Genomic DNA, 16,008 nt, shown 5'->3' on the forward strand with positions numbered 1-16,008 from the left:
GACCACCTGAACATTGTTCCACCCATATAGAAGCAGATACAAATATCCTCTCCCAGAAAAGCCAAGTCAACAGAGGAAATAAAAAGATAGTGGGTTTGATACCTGAAAAGAATCATGAAAAATGGTGGGAAAATGCAATTAGATATTCAGTGTCTCAATGTTCATAATAAATTTCTACTTAACAAAAACAACAACAAAAATACATATTTCTTGGAGAAGGGTGAGGGGTCAAATTAACACCATTGAGTCAAGGTCAGAGTCAAGAAACAATTCATATTTATTGTAAAACTGATAGCTTTTTATGAAGCTATATAGTTTTAGACGTCCTTTTGCAGAAGTTGCCACTCCTGGTGGAAATAGTTTTTCTTATGAAATCAGTTGTAAGGATTGTTAATCTACCCATTCTGAGTACTACTGGACTGTAGACCATATTTTGAGAAACACTGTCACAAATAAATTGGACTTTTGGAACTGAAATAACAACTTTTAGATTGAATGTGTCAATGAAAAAATGTTGCCTGCCATATCAGTGAACAAAGTTTATTGCAGCCATCAAGCCATCACATTACAGCCAAACTAATAGTGAGCCCTGAGGGAACTCAGGATTAAAATAGAATGCCCACCATCAAGCAATCAGCCACTGCAGCCACCGCCAACAGTGCACCCTAGGAGAATTGGGATAGGAAAACAAAGGATACTGACCCCAGATAGCTGAGGTGAACATCAAAGGAATAATTTCAATGAACCCAGACTCTTGTTTCTTCCCATCATAGAAAAGTACTAAATTCATTAACTTGATATACTGGTTTTCTCTTTTTTTTTTTTTTTTTTTTTACATTTTATTGGAGTATAATTGCTTTACAATTGTGTGTTAGTTTCTGCTTTATAACAAAGTGACTCAGCTATACATATACATATATCCCCATATCCCCTCCCTCTTCTGTCTCCCTCCCATCCTCAGTATCCCACCTCTCTAGGTGGTCACAAAGCACTGAGCTGATCTCCCTGAGCTATGTGGCTGCTTCTCACTGGTATCTATTTTGCATTTGGTAGTACATATAAGTACATGTCACTCTCTCACTTCGGCCGAGCTTACCATTCCACCTCCCCATGTCCTCAAGTCCATTCTGTATGTCTGTGTCTTTATTCCTATCCTGCATATAGGTTCTTAGGAACCATTTTTATTTTAAATTCCATATATATGTGTTACCATATGGTATTTGTTTTTCTCTTTCTGACTTACTTCACTCTGTATGACAGACTACAGGTCCATCCACCTCACTAAAAACAACTCAATTTTGTTTCTTTTTATGGCTGAGTAATATTCCATTGTATATATTTGCCACATCTCCTTTATCCATTCATCTCTCAATGGACACTTAGGTTGCTTCCATGTCTTGGCTATCGTAAATAGAGCTGCAACGAACATTGTGGTACATGACTCTTTGAATTATGGTTTTCTCAGTGTATATGCCCAGTACTGTGATTGCTGGGTCATATGGTAGTTCTATTTTTAGAATTTTAAGGAACTTCCATACTGTTCTCGATGATAGCTGTAACAATTTACATTCCAACCAACTGTGCAAGAGGGTTTTTCTCCACACCCTCTCCAGCATTTATTGTTTGTAAATTTTTAATGATGGCCATTTTGACTGGTGTGAGGTGATACCTCATTGTAGTTTTGATTTGCATTTCCCTCATGATTAGTGATGCTGAGCATTCTTTCATGTGTTTGCTGAAAATCTGTATAACTTCTTTGGAGAAATGTCAATTTGGTTTTCTGACCATTTTTGTATTGGGTTGTTTGTTTTTTTTGATATTGAGCTGCACAAGCTGCTTGTAAATTTTGGAATTAATCCTGTGTCAGTGGCTTAATTTGCAAAAATTTTCTCCCATTCTGAGGGCTGTCTTTTCATCTTATCATTTCATTTGCTGCACAAAATCTTCTAAGTTTTATTAGGTTCTATTTGTTTCTTTTGTTTTTATTTCCATTCCTCTAGGAAGTGGGTAAAAAAGATCTTGCTGTGATTTTTGTCATAGAGTGTTCTGCCTATGTTTTCTCCTAAGAGTTTTATAGTGTCTGGCCTTACATTTAGGTTTTTAATCTATTTTGAGTTTATTTTTGTGTATGGTGTTAGGGAGTGTTCTAATTTCATTCTTTCAATGTAACTGTCCAGTTTTCCTAGCACCACTCATTGAAGAGCCTGTCTTTTCTCCATTGCATATTCTTGACTCCTTTATCAAAAATAAGGTGACCATATGTGCATGGGTTTATCTCTGGGCTTTCTACCCTGTTCCATTGATTTATATTTCTGTTTTTGTGGCAGTACCATACTGTCTTGATTACTGTAGCTGTGTAGTAGAGTCTGAAGTCAGGGACCCTGATTCCTCAAGCTCTGTTTTTCTTACTCAAGATTGCTTTGGCTATTCAGGGTCTTTGGGGTTCCATACAAATTGTGAAATTTTTTGTTCTTGTTCTGTGAAAAAAGCTATTGGTAGTTTGATAGGAATTGCACTGAATCTGGAGATTGCTTTGGGTAGTATAGTCATTTTCACAATGTTGATTCTTCCAGTTGAAGAACATGGCATATCTCTCCATCTGTTTGTGTCATCTTTAATTTCTTTCATCAGTGTCTTATAGTTTTCTCTATAGAGGTCTTTTGTTTCCTTAAGTAGGTTTATTCCTCAGTATTTTAATCTTTTTGTTGCAGTGGTAAATGGGAGTGTTTCCTTAATTTCTCTTTCAGATTTTTCATCAATAGTGTATAGAAATTGAAGAGATTTCTGTGCATTAATTTTGTATCCTGCTATTTTACCAAATTCATTGATTAGCTCTAGTAGTTTTCTGGTAGCATCTTTAGGATTCTCTATGTATAGTATCATGTCATCTGCAAACAGTGACAGCTTTACTTCTTCTTTTCCAATTTGGATTCCTTTTATTTCTTTTTCTTCTCTGATTGTTGTGGCTAAAACTTCCAAATCTATGTTGCATAATAGTGGTGAGAGTGGATAATTTTATCTTGTTCCTGATCTTAGTGGAAATGCTTTCAGTTTTTCACCATTGAGAATGATGTTGATTGTGGGGTTGTCATATATGACCTTTATTATGTTGAGGTAAGTTCCCTCTATGCCTACTTTCTGGAGGGTTTTTATCATAAATCGGTGTCAAATTTTGTCAAAAGCGTTTTCTGCATCTATTGAGATGATCATACGGCTTTTCTCCTTTACTTTGTTAATATGGTTTATCACATTGATTGATTTGCGTATATTGAAGAATCCTTGCATTCCTGGAATAAACCCCACTTGATCATGGTGTATGATCCTTTTAATGTGCTGTTGGATTCTGTTTGCTTGTATTTTGTTGAGGATTTTTGCATCTATGTTCATCGGTGATATTAGCATGTAGTTTTCTTTCTTTGTGACATCTTTGTCTGGTTCTGGTATCAGGGTGATGGTGGCCTTGTAGAATGAGGTTGGGAGTGTTCCTCCCTCTGGTATATTTTGAAAGAGTTTGAGAAAGATAGGTGTTAGCTGTTCTCCAATTGTTTGATAGAATTGCCTGTGATGTCATCTGGTCCTGGGCTTTTGTTTGCTGGAAGATTTTTAATCACAGTCTCAATTTCAGTGCTTTTATTGGTCTTTTTATATTTTCTACTTCTTACTTGTTCAGTCTTGGAAGGCTGTGATTTTCAAAGTATTTGCCCATTTTATCCAGGTTGTCCATTTTATTGGCATATAGGTGCTTATAGTAATCTCTCATGATCCTTTGTATTTCTGCAGTGTCAGTTACTTCTTTTTCATTTCTAATTCCATTAAGTTGAGTCTTCTCTCTTTTTTTCTTGATGAGTCTGGCTAATGGTTTATGAATTTTGTTTGTCTTCTCAAAGAACCAGGTTTTAGTTTTACTGATCTTTGCTATCGTTTCCTTCATTTCTTTTTCATTTATTTCTAATCTGATCTTTATGATTTCTTTCCTTCTGCTAACTTTGGGTTTTTTGTTTTTTTGTTTTTCTTTCTCTAATTGCTTTAGCTGTAAGGATAGTTTGTTTATTTGAGATGTTTCTTGTTTCTTGAGGTAGGATTTTTTGCTATAAACTTCCCTCTTAGAACTGCTTTCGATGCATCCAATAGGTTTTGGGTGGGCGTGTTTTCATTGTCATTTGTTTCTAGGTATTTTTTGATTTCCTCTTTGATTTCTTCAGTGATTTCTTGGTTATTAAGAAGTATACTGTTTAGCCTCCATGTGTTTGTATTTTTTACAGATTTTTTCCTCTAACTGATATCTAGTTTCATAACGTTGTGGTCGGAAATGCTACTTGATATGATTTCAATCTTCTTGAATTTACCAAGGCTTGATTTGTAACCCAATATATGATCTATCATAGATAATGTTCCATGAGAACTTGAGAAGAGAGGGTATTCTATTGTTTTTGGATGGAATATCCTATAAATATCATAAGTCCATCTTGTTTAATGTATCATTTAAAGATTGTGTTTCCTGGGCTTCCCTAGTGTCACAGTGGTTGAGAGTCTGCCTGCCAATGCAGGGGACATGGGTTCGTGCCCCGGTCTGGGAAGATCCCACATGCTGTGGAGTGGCTGGGCCCATGAGCCATGGCCACTGAGCCTGCATGTCTGGAGCCTGTGCTCTGCAATGAGAGAGGCCACAACAGTGAGAGGCCTGTGTACCACAAAAAAAAAAAAAAAAAAGATTGCGTTTATTTATTTTCATTTTTGATGATCTGTCCATTGGTGATAGTGGGGTGTTGAAGTCCCCTAATATGATTTTGTTACTCTCGATTTCCCCTTTTATGGCTGTTAGCATTTGCCTTATGTATTGAGGTGCTCCTATGTTGGGTGCATAAATATTTACAATCATTATATCTTCTTCTTGGATTGATCCCTTGATCATTATGTAGTGTCCTTTTTTGTCTCTTGTAATAGTCTTTATTTTTATTTTAAAGTCTATTTTGTCTGATATAAGAATTGCTACTCCAGCTTTCTTCTGATTTCCATTTGCATAGAATATCTTTTTCCATCCCCTCACTTTCAGTATATATGTTTCCCTGGGTCTGAAGTGGATCTCTCATAGACAGGATATTTATGGGTCTTGTTTTTCTATCCATTCAACCAGTCTGTGTTTTTTGGTTAGACCATTTAGTCCATTTACATTTAAGGTAATTATCGATATGTATGTTCCTATTACCATTTTCTTAACTGTTTGGGTTTGTTATTTTGGTCTTTTCCTTCTCTTGTGTTTCCTGCCTAGAGAATTTCCTTTTGCATTTGTTGTAAATCTGGTTAGGTCATGCTGAATTCTCTTAGCTTTTGCTTGTCTCTAAATGTATTAATTTCTCTGTCGAATCTGAATGAGATCCTTGCTGATTACAGTAACCTTGGTTGTATGTTTTCCCCTTTCATCACTTTAAATATGTCCTGCCACTCCCTTCTGACTTGCAGAGTTTCTGCTGAAAGATCAGCTGTTAACCTCTGGGGATTCCCTTATATGTTATTTGTTGTTTATCCCTTGCTGCTTTTAATATTTTTTCTCTGTATTTAATTTGTGATTTTTTGATTAATATGTATCTTGGCATGTTTCTCCTTGGATTTATCCTGTATGGGACTCTCTGCACTTCCTGCAATTATTTGACTATTTCCTTTTCCATGTTAGGGACATTTTCAACTATAATCTCTTCAAGTATTTTCTCAGTCCCTTTCTTTTTCTATTCTTCTTCTGGGACCCCTATAATTCGAATGTTGGTGAGTCTAATGTTGTCCCAGAGGTCTCTAAGACTGTCCTCAATTCTTTTCATTCTTTTTTTCTTTATTCTGCGCTGCAGTAGTTATTTCCACAATTATATTCGTGGTCATTTATCTGTTCTTCTGCCTCAGTTATTCTGCTATCAATCCCTTCTAGAGAATTTTTAATTTCATTTATTGTGTTTTTCATCATTGTTTGTTCTTTAGTTCTTCTAGTTCCTTGTTAAACTTTTCTTTTTTTCTCCATTCTATTTCCAAGATTTTATATCATCTTTACTATCATTACTTTGAATTATTTTTCAGATTGACTGCCTCTTCCCTCTTCATTTGGTCTGGTGGGTTTTTAACTTGCTCCTTCATCCGCTGTGTGTTTCTCTGTCTTCTTATTTTGTTTAACTTACTGTGTTTGGGGTCTCCTTTTTGCAGTCTGCAGGTTCATAGTTCCCATTGTTTTTGGTGTCTGCCCCCAGTGGCTAAGGTTGGTTTAGTGGGTTGAGTAGACTTCCAGGTGGAGGGGACTAGTGACGGTGTTCTGGTGGATGTGGCTGGATCTTGTCTTTCTGGTGGACAGGACTGTGTCCAGTCGTATGTTTTGGGGTGTCTGTGACCTTATTATGATTTTAGGCAGACTCTCTGCTAATGGATGGGGTTGTGTTCTTGTCCTGCTATTTGTTTGGCACAGGGTGTCCAGCACAGTAGCTTGCTGGTTGTTGAGTGGAGCTTGGTCTTAGCATTGAGATAGAGATCTCTGAGAGAGTTTTCACCATTTGATAATACATGGAGCCAGGAGGTCTCTTGTGGACCAATGTCTTGAACTCGGCTCTCCCACCTTTGAGGCACAGGCCTGATACCCAGCCAGAGCACCAATACCCTGTCAGCCAGCTTCCCTGTCAGAAGATAAGGGAGAAAAAAGAAAGAAAGAATAAAATAAAATAAAATAAAAAAGTAAAGAATAAAGCATAATTATTAAAAATAAAACAAAAAGTAATATAAAAAGAAAGAAAGAAGAGAGAAACCAAACTAAAAAAGAAATCCACAATGATAACAAGTGCTAAAAACTATACTATAAAAATAAATAAATAAATAAATAAAATAAAATGTACAGACAGAACCCTAAGACAAATGGTAAAAGCAAAGTGTACAGACAAAATCACACAAAGAAGCATACACATACACACTCATAAAAAGAGAAAAAGTAAAAAAAAAAAATACATATATCTATATGTAAAAAAAAGGAGGAAAAGAGCAACCAAATAAATAAATAAATCTACCAATGATAATAAATTCTAAACTAAGAGAAACATAAAACTGAAACAAATTAGTTGCAGAAACAAACCCCAAGTCTACTGTTGCTGCCGAAGTCTACCACCTCAATTTTGGGATGATTCATTGTCTATTCAGGTATTCCAGAGTTGCTGGGTACATCAAGTTGATTGTGGAGATTTAATCCGCTGTTCCTGAGGCTGCTTGGAGAAATTTCCCTTTCTCTTCTTTGTTTGCACAGCTTCTGCGGTTGAGCTTTGGATCTGGCCCCACCTCTGTGTGTAGGTCACCTGAGGGCGTCTGTTCTTCTCTCAGAGAGGATGGGGTTAAACCAGCAGCTGATTAGTGTGCTCTGGCTCACTCAGGCCCGGGGAGGGAGGGGTACGGAATGCGGGGCTAGCCTGCAGCAGCAGAGGCGGGCTTGATGTTGCAATAGCCTGAGGCATGCCGTGTGTTCTCCCAGGGAAGTTGTTCCTGGATCACTGGACCCTGGCAGGCTGCACAGTCTCCTGGGAGGGGAGGTGTGGATAGTGACCTGTGATTGCACACAGGCTTCTTGGTGGCTGCAGCAGTAGCTTTAGCATTTCATGCCTGTCTCTGGTGTCCAGGCTGATAGCCGCGGCTTGCGCCCATCTCTGGAGCTTGTTTAGGCGGTGCTCTGAATCCCCTCTCCTCGCGCACCCAGAAACTATTTTCTCTTGCCTCTTAGCCAGGTCCAGACTTTTTCTTGGACTCCCTCCCGGCTATCTGTGGTGCACTGGCCCCCTTCAGGCTGTGTTCATGCAGCCAGCCCCATTTCTCTCCCTGGGATCTGACCTCCAAAGCCTGAGCCTCCGCTCCCAGTCCCTACCCACTCCGGCGGCTGAGCAGACAAGCCTCTCAGGCTGGTGAGTGCTTGGTCAGCACCAATCTTCTGTGCGGGAATCTCTCTGCTTTGCCCTCTGCACCACTATTGCTGTGCTCTTTTCCATGGCTCTGAATCTTCCCCCCTCTACCCCGTCTCTGCCATTGAGGGGGCTTCCTAGTGTGTGGAATCTTTTCTCCTTCACAGCTCCCTCCCAGAGGTACAAGTCCCATACCTATTCTTTTGTCTCTGTTTTTTCTTTTGCCCTACCCAAGTACGTGGGGGAGTTTCTTGCCTTTTGGGAAGTCTGAGGTCTTCTACCAGTGTTCATTAAGTGTTCTGTAGTAGTTGTTCCACATGCAGATATATTTCTGATGTATTTGTGGGGAGGAAGGTGATCGCCACGTCTTACTCCTCTGCCATCTTGAAGGTCTCTGATTTTCTTTAATTAACAGTATTCATTTAAATTTTTGATTACCTGGTCTTTGTTGAAAAAATTCCTGTATATCCTGCCTGCTCCTTTCCCTCTTTGGAGCAGTTTCTCAGAGCTATCTGAGAGCATGCTTCCCAGGTTTAAATCCTCAGTTTTGTCTGCCAAGTAAAATATAGTTCTCAACTTTTAGGCTGCACTGTTTTTTATTCAGTCAGCAAATGTTACCTGAAAAAAGACTATACCACTTTGCAGAAGTCACCTTATTGCATTTCCCTCATTCCCTACCCAAGGTATAGCAATCCTAAACATTGATATTTAACTGTTTTCTAACTTCTTTGTTGGCTACACTTTGATTTGTATTAGTGCATTTGACTCTAACAACAACCCTACTCTCATGAAAATTGAACAACATCTCAGGACTACACAACCATCAAGGGATGGCCCTGATTCCTTGCAATCCTGATTCCAAGCCTTGTACCTTTTCTATTGCACACAGAAGTACAACAGAAACAACTCACAGAGCTGCTTTGGGCAATCAGGTTCAATTTTAGAGTTTGGAACACATGAGTCAGGAATGCAAGAAAATGGAACACAGAGGGCACTCAGAGGTAAGAGTTCCAACTCCACGTGGCAGCTGAGATGAGTAGAATGATATGCAGCAAGCACAGAGTTTCTTTCATCAAACAATAGTTCTTAAGACTTTTTTGACTCTGACATGAATATTTTCATTAGTCCTTTAAGTGATTTTCATTCTTTGTGGAGCATATAGCTTTAGAGAATTATGGAACACCCTTCCCCTGCTAAATTACTTTTTCCCAAAATGATGACTGGGGACCTCTGCCACTTACCTGCCTTGCTAGTAATAAACTAACAAAGCATGTTTGTGGACTTAGGTTTCAGTATTTAATCAAATACTCAAAACAGTATTTATCACTCTTTAAAATTAAATTAAAAAAATATATTTGTTCTCTATAGCCATTGTGTGAATGGGCATCAATGAAACCTACAATGTTTGAGTTAGCACTCTATTTTGGAAACAAGCTACTTAAAACTAAAGTATGTACATAGTCTATGTTAGGCCCCTGAAAGCCATATTGTAGAATCTGGTTACAGCTTGAAATATGTTACCTGAAACCCCAGCCTCATTCATTTCAGAAGAAATAGAGTGACAAGCAATTGGAGCTGACCAAAATAAAGTACTATGTACATTCAGTGAAGCTCACATTTTAAAAAGAAGAAAAGCAAAAGCAAAACAAAACAAAAATCTATTCTCACCAAGTGAAAGCAAACTCAAGTCTACATGGATATACTACTCCTTACTTTGGAAGAGTAGATACAATTTAAAATACAGCCAAGATTTCATTGAACATATTGAACACTTGTTCAATCAGACTTTGATGATGGAAGCATCTTGTTTTATTCACATAGATTTTGCTGTAGATTTTGCGAGTTGGATTTGTGCTTTTCATTTCTAGACATCAGAAATAAAACTAAGAGGTGTGCATTGTTGCAGTAGATGTTCAGTGTGATGTGGGTCACACAAAGTCATACTTCCAAATACTTTAGACACCTGGAGAATTCACTATGCTTCATGCATCATATGTTTCCCTGGTATAGCTAAACATTTTATCAAGAATCTAAACACTGATATTATGATATGACAAATTGTTGCTACAGGGATATTTTCCCCCCTTAACTCACACATATAGCTTTTTCTAAGAGCGTCCATACATCACAAAGCACTCATTGAGAGATTCTAATGTGTCCATCAAAAATTGCTCTTTTAACTCATGAGGAAAATACCTTGAGTGGCTGCTTTTGGAATTAACTTGACTAGCTTTTTGGCATTGTGAAAATACAGCCTTAATATGAATAGGGATTGGCTACAAATCCTAGAAAATAGACTTGTCAACTGACAAAGGATTTTACACTGTCTATGGTCTATTTCTGATGCTCTGGAGAGTTCAATTTGGTGGAAAGATGCAAATAACTAGATTTTATACTTTGATATCTAAAATCTGGAGTTCCACAGAAATGCACCAGGAGTTTCATTAAATTTTTATTTAAATTGCAATTAACATATATTTGAACATTTTTAAATGGTAGCAAAAATAAACACTGTTTTGTTCTCATGAAAATTTATTCTTCCAAATATCACCTATTCTATTCTGACCCTTTCTTCTTTCCTGGAAGAACAATATCCAAACCTTTAAGCTCTTAATCAAATCTCCAAGTCTTTCTGGGGCTGGGCAGGTAATATGTATGGCTGAAGTGAGCAGGACATGGATGCATACTTATACATTGGGGAGTGGAGGGATGGGAGGAGGAAGCAGACAGCATTCAACCTTACCCACTATTGTGCTTACCTCTGGCCTGACTTGTTATCTTTCATCTTGGGAGAAGAGAGTAATTTTGTTGTTTCCATAGCCTATGCAGAAGAAAAGATTTCCATGTTTCTTAAAGTTTAGACCCATACACTGGGGTTGTTGGATGAGGTATTGGAGGAGTTAGCTGGGAAAAGATATTACATCTCCACAATGAGGATGAGTGGATGGGGGCTTTCTGAAAAGGTGAGCTCCTTATTCTCTCAGCTCACTAATCTTGCTGCAGACACTGAAGTGAGTGTTAAAGCCTGGGACATAAGAATGGTGTTCAAACCAGCAAACAGTATGGCTTGTTCAGAATAATGAATACACAATCTAGGGACTTCTAACTCCCCAGTCAATGATCCATTCATTCAACAAAAGCATTAAGTGTCTTTTTTGTGCTTAGTTCTGTATTACATGTTGGGGGCACAAAAACTCTTAAGTCAGGAGGAACTCAAAGGAAATTTTTGTTTGTTTGTTTTTTTCACTTGGGAATTTAAAAAAAAAAGAAAAAGATGAGGAGGCTGGTTAAATAAAATAAATGTTATTTGAAGCTCCAAAAAGAACCTAGTGTTATCCAGTTGGCCAGGGATGAGGGAGGGGAGTCTGTTTTAGTCACAGAGAGCACTGGGAACAAAAGTAAGAAGGCAGGAAACAGGACAGCATGATGGTAGCAGATACAAGCAGTGAAAATGGCCAGAGAGAGAGGAGTATTGTGAGGGGCAGAGGTAGAAGGGGAGTGAAAAATAAAATTAGGGAGGTGGAGAGAAAATCAGGACTCTCTGGATGGATGTTGTGTGTTCAACCTTGTCCTACAGTCCGGAAGATGTCTTAAGATTTTGAAGTGTTTTGATTAAAGGGAATGTGAGGGTTGGTTTGTTTGTAAAAATACATTACTATCCTTACTATTTTATTTTACACATTGGAATCTGACGTTCAGAATTATGGAAACTTGCCAGTAGTAACACGCTTACTAAGCAAAAATGTCACTCAAACCCAGGACAATCTGACTCCAAACTCAGTGCTCTCTCTTCTAGAAGACAAAACCTTTACAAAACTGCACAATGGCACTTTGATTTGAATATCCACAAGTGCTCACAGATGTCCCTGAAAACTCTAACAATCAAAAAGGGAAACAAAATCCATAACGCAGAGTTTTAAAATGTCATTTAGTTTGTATGACATGGATCCAATTATGTCTAAATTCTACTTTCATCTGGCTAACATGTGCAGAGCCAGGAGCCTCTCAATTTGACCTATCTGAGCACTTTTAGTGAAGAGCATCTGTGCCTGTCTGACCTAGCCAGAGCCTATACTGAAACCCTACAATACCACACCAGAGGTCACACATGACCTATCACTGCCACAATTGGAGGCAGGAGGAATTCTGTTCTCAGAGATTTTCCCATCTAATTGAGCAAAGCCAACTGCTTTAGGTCAAACTATTAAAAATAATATGATCATCCAAAACAGGGGGATAAGGAAGAAGATTACCTTCTTATTACATTTTGCCTAAATATTTCAAGTTTAGTTGTCTTTTTCTCCCCCACATCATGTTTTAATGATACAAGGAGTGAAAACACCTTCACTGGAGGTCTGTTCATCAGTGTTCTCCTCATAGATCAAAAATAAAATAACTCTTAAATTTCCACTTCTCTTCATTCTCCAATATATTTCAATGTCAGTCTCATAGTGATCCACTCTTAGATGTCATCTGCTTTTGTGAAGTTGACCAATTATATTATTATAGTACAGTTAGCCTTGAACAATTTGGAGGCTAAGGGTGCCCACCCTCCTCTCAGTCAAAAATCCGTGTATAAGTTATAGTCATCTTCCATATATACACAGTTCCTCTGGATCCAACCAACTATGGATAATGTAGTATTATAGTATTTACTATTTAAAAAATCTGCATGTGAGTGAACCTGCACAGTTTAAGCCCATGTATTTCAAGGGTCAACTGCATAAGTTTTCCTTGGCTGGTCTCAGATTTCCTACTTATGAACTGACAATTTAAGAGAAGAGGACATATGTTCCCAGAGTTTTATCTCTATTTCTTCTGGTTATGTAGATAAAACCAAATGTCCCTGAGTTTCCCAGCCTTCAGGAGACCATCGTCCCTTTAACATCCAGTAACTATCATTAAGTCTCTGGCACTGATTTTTTTATAGGCAGCTCTATCCCCAGGTTGTAAGGAATAGGAGTCCTAACAGATCAACATTATAGAATCTCAGTAGTATCAACAAATAACATCTGTAAGACAAATATGAGTCCAAATATCAATACATGCTCAAAATACATTCTGAATTATTCAATTCTCTATTTCCATTTATGGATATACATTGCTTATTGCCTTGCTCATCTTTCCAGCAGAGACAATCAGCTTTCTTCCTCAATTGATATTTTCTCCTAGAATATGACGTCAGTACAATAAAAGTCTGTGATAGACTGAATAATGGCCCCAGAGATACGCCCACCCCCCCACCAAAGATATCCTAATTCCTTGAACGTGTATGTGTTACTTTATACAGCAAAAGTGACTTTGCAGATGTGAGTAAATTAAGGATTTTGAGATCAGGAGATTATCTTGAACCACAAGTATTCTAAGAGGAAGATAAGATTTGATGCTGAAAAAGAAGGCAATGTAAGCACTGAAGCCAAATACTATGCTGCTAGCTTTATAAACAGAAAAAAGGCACCATGAGTCAAGCAGTGCCATTGCCATTCTACACGCTGAAAAAGGGGAAGAGAACAATTCTCCCCTACAGCCTCTGGAAGGAGCACAGCTCTGCTGACACATTGATTTTGGCCCATTGTAACTAATTTTGTATTACTGATCTTTAAACTGATCTTTAAATAAGAGAATAGGTGTGTGCTATTTTAAGTCACCAACCTTATGGTAATTAGTTACAAGAGCAATATAAAAATAATACAAAGTCTAAATAATTAGGAAATTTGATCTATTAGGGAGCAAATAATTACTTCTAATATCAGAAAACTAAACAGATAATGCTTTCGATGGTTGATTCTTTGTGGGTTACCCACATCACTCTCAACCTCCATCAGGCTCAGTTAACCTTCTATTCTTGTCAGTCACCTAGTTTGTAATGGCACTTCTATTCTGCATATCTACATTCTACATGCATTTCAAGTATATAAGTTTCCTCCTTCAATAGGAATACTGCAAGTCTTGGGCCCTCCATACTTGAAGGAAGATATCGTGCTTTGCTTTTGATTTGTTTCCCTCAGAATGCCTACTGCGGATTGCTGCATATGAGGGTGTTTAATAAATATTTGTTGAGTCACTCAATGATTGATTGATTAACTATTCTAAAGAAGCATTGGACCGAACTAACCATGACGTGGTTAAAATAAATGAATTAGTCCTCATTTACAGTGAGGAAGAAGGCCTTGTTTAGCCAACTTTAGGAGCAATCAAAAGAGTAATCAGTGCCAAAAAGGCAGGCAGGCATACACACACACACAGCCTCCAAATTCAGTGATGTGGAATCAGAACCTTTTGGGGAGTGGTCCTCAGGGGTGGTTTTGAAGAATGAGAGTGAAATAACTGTGACCATTGGTGACAGAGAGCCGCTCAGCAATAGTTCTCCTAGCCAAACCAGTTATGTTTGGAGAGTCAATTATGCTTGAACAGTAAGCTAAATCAACAGAAACTTAGAAACATTTTTCACATGAAGAATATAACAAAACATCTCAGTTAAAAGAGAGCATTTTTCTTAGAATCAAGAGAAATTACTCTTTCAAAAAACTTACACAGTAAGCAAAACAAGTCATATCCCTATTCAATTTCAGTCCATCATGACTATATGACCATTGCCAGCAGACAAAAATCCAATCTTTAGTTTGATTCCAAGCTTTGTTCTTCTTTGACTTCCTACCTTGTATGATATTTTGAGTTTTTAGTTCTAGCTGATGGACAACTCAAGCTCACAATCATCCCCTTTGTTTTGTCTCTCCTTCTTCTCTTTTTGTCACAGAATGTGTCTTCTCCCAGCTCAACTCCTTTTGAGTTGATTTAACTGTAAATATTGTAAAGGGATCAAAATTTACAAAATATTAAACCGATGGCCAAATTTCTAATTTAATTTTTTGTTAAAGCTCATCTCTTTCATCCCCATTCTCAACTAAAGTTATCTCAGGCTCTTATGATTCATAGCCTATTGGGGTGTGTGTGTGTGTAATTATTTAGCTTTTTGAGATTTTCCTCATTCCATCCTTCTCTGCCTTCTAAGAAAGAATAAGGCCATCTCCTGACAAGCGGAAACTTTCATAGCTCAGGAGTTGGAGAAGAGCTGTATGATCCTGGCATCTCCTTCAGGTTCTTGCTGTGTTCGTGGTGGTACCATCTGGTCACCTCATCCATATTACACTGAACTGATTTCAGTGAGATTTGCCTGGTCCTACCTGGTCTTTGAGACATGATACTGGATGCTGCTGAAGTCAATGCCATTCCTTCCTTCCTGACTTGATAATTGACTCAGCATATAGCCTTGTACATACCTGAATTACTAAATATGGATAATGTATGCAACCTCCCATTCCTGTGCCTGAGAAATTAAAAATCAGACATGACATCTGAATCTTCCCAAACCATCAGAATTTTCTGTTCCTCATACTCACTCACGTTTGCCTCTGACCTCTTGCCTATCACTATTCTCTCCTGGTACCACCTCCCACTGACAAGAAAGATTTACCTTCCCCTGTATGAAACAAACTCTCCTTTTTTATGATATACTCTTTTGCTTTTCCTATACATTGGCTACAGTATGGTCAAGGCTGCAAATAGTTATTCTTTTCTTCACTCTATTTTATTTATTTCTGCTCTATTCTTTATTATTTCCTGTTTTCTGGTAACTTTAGGCTTTGTTTGTTCTTCTTTGTTATATAAGTTCCTTGAGTTACATTGTTTGAAATCTTTCTACATTTTTAAAATTGAAGTATATTTCATTTATAATATTATATTAGTTTCAGATGGACAGCATAGTCATACAATATTTTTAAAGATTATACTCCATTAAAAGTTAGTAAAAGATAATGGCTATTATTCCCTGTGCTGTACAATATATCCTTATTGTTTATCTATTTTATACATAGTAGTTTGTGTCTCTTAATCCCATACCCCTGACAAGCCCCTACCCCTTTGCTCTGCCCTCTGGTAGCCACAAGTTTGTTTCCTATATCTGTGATTCTGCTATTGTTTTGCTATATACATTCATTTGTATTATTTTTTAGATTCCACATATAAGTCATATCATACAGTATTTGTTGTTCTCTGACTTATTTCACTAAGCATAATATTCTCTTCATCCATCCATGCTGCT

Source organism: Stenella coeruleoalba, assembly GCF_951394435.1.
Source record: "Stenella coeruleoalba genome assembly, chromosome: 14".
Classification (NCBI taxonomy): domain Eukaryota; kingdom Metazoa; phylum Chordata; class Mammalia; order Artiodactyla; family Delphinidae; genus Stenella; species Stenella coeruleoalba.